Source organism: Triticum dicoccoides, chromosome 7B, assembly GCF_002162155.2.
Source record: "Triticum dicoccoides isolate Atlit2015 ecotype Zavitan chromosome 7B, WEW_v2.0, whole genome shotgun sequence".
Lineage (NCBI taxonomy): Eukaryota > Viridiplantae > Streptophyta > Magnoliopsida > Poales > Poaceae > Triticum > Triticum dicoccoides.
The window spans coordinates 214,343,554-214,345,825 of NC_041393.1; positions in this window are offsets into that span (position 1 = coordinate 214,343,554).

Consider the following 2,272-nt stretch of genomic DNA (forward strand, 5'->3'; position numbering starts at 1 on the left):
GGTCTGTGCTCTTCCCACGAGAACGAGCCCATCTGTGACAAGTGAGGAAACCCATATTTGTTTTGTCGTGCCTCTTCACAGGGGGAAACTCATGATTTGTTTTGTCGAGTCCCTTTTGTAGTGTAGTGAGAATATGTCCAGTTTTAATTGTTATAGTTGGTTGTTTGCAGTATGCCTTGTTTATTTCAGTTGTTCACAATGTGATGCTCTATATGTGCAATTATTTACTGTGTAGTACATTTCATCAATCTAGTTTTAAACATACCGATAGGAATGCATATATTCGCTTGATGTTAAGCCTATTATAGCTAGCATATGCCTCTTTTAAAGTTTTTTGATTGTTCGGTTGTTTGTAGTTAGCATATGTCCAGTTTCAAACGCTATCTTTGGTTGTTTGTAGTATGCCTTGTTTATTCCATTTATTCATAATGTGATGTTCTATATGTGCAAGTATGAATTGTGCAGTTCAATTTCATCAGTACCAGTTTCAACAATGCCACTATGAATGACTAGATATGGTTCCTGCATCTTGTAGTTAACACGCCTTTCCATTTTTATTTAACAATAACCATTGTACTTAGACCGGCACAATACCAGTTTGAATGACTATGTTTGCTTGTTGTTAAATATTAGGTCTGTTGTAGTTAACACACCTTTCCACTTGTTTTGCTTTACTAGCATGCTTAAACCTGCACACTGAAGCTATCTTTTGAAGATTATAATTTTGTCTGCCGTGGATAATTTTGGTTGATGTTTAGCCTGTTGTACTTAACATGCCTCTCGATGTGCCTACACAAGACAATTTTGGGAACGACTGTTGTTCTCCATCGAGGTTAGTTTCATCCCATGGCTTATATATACTCATTGTTTAGGATATTGGTAGCTGGTACCATATAGGCCGGGGGCTGATAAGGGACTAATCGGTGAATCAAACTTTTAACTAAATATATTTGTATCCCATTTATCGTTAGGTTAACTAGGGCCATATGTAATATATCTGAGGCTACATAGCAACATGCACTGTACTTAATATCTAAATATGCAATCCTAGGCTACATAGCAACAAGGAAGAAGGTTACTTTAATGTTTTGATGATGTCTAGATATACATAGAAGATCAACATCAACAATAACAACAACAACGACAACAACAACAACGACAACAACAACAACGACGACGACGACGACGACGACGACGACGACGACGACGACGACGACGACGACGACAACAACAACAACAACAACAACAACAACAACGACGACGACGACGACGACGACGACGACGACGACGACGACAACAACAACAACAACAACAACAACAACAACAACAACAACAACAACAACAACAACAACAACAACAACGACGACGACGATTAGCTAATCTTCTTAGTTAGTTATCGCACCATAGAATACCGACTACGATGGTAATGTGAGCACAAACGAGTAGGAGTATTGTATCCTCCCTATCCCCGATGGTTTCTAGGTTGTGTGGGAAGAACCCTCTATCGTCCACACTCACTTGGTGACGGTTTCAAATGCCATCGCGGAAAGGGGTCAAAAACCGTTTGTATAGCACTGACGCGTACTAGTGCATGACAAGATCTTGCACTTTTGTGAAAGCAGGCACATGAAACTAACAAATCTATCAAATCACGGAACTGTAAATACCAACGAGGATTCCTATAGTTTTACTTTAAGCCACAATGCCAAGGCTGCGATGTACACATGTAGTCATAAAGTAATCAACCAACATCGGCAAGAGTATCAACACCCGGTTTTCAAAGACAAAAAACTGAACAGCCAGGACGATGGCGCTGGAAGCCGAGAGTACAAATCACCATTTTAAGGATGTAGCAGGCGAGATAGATATTGCGACGACAATCCTCCTTGCGGCAACCATGAAAAAAAATCGAAAAGCAATCTGGCAAAGTAAGATCAGAAGGACCATACCTAGACGACGTCGGGAAGATCTCGTCGTCGAACGAAGGGACGAAGATTACTTATTGTAGACAACGCCATCTCTAAGGAAGAAGACATCTACTCAAAACCAATCTAATGAAAACACTATTGTTATGAAGAACTTCACTCATAGATTGGGTTCCCCACTCCTCCCGACACCGGTCGGGCCAGCCAGAGGAGGGGAACCGATCTATGATGGCAGCGGCTAGGTTTTTTCAGGAGGACCTCTCAAGAGAGCAAAATGTTACTTTTATGTTCAGTACTCGTACACTGTTTTATTTTGTCTAAAGAAAACTCTTACATTATTTTTTAAA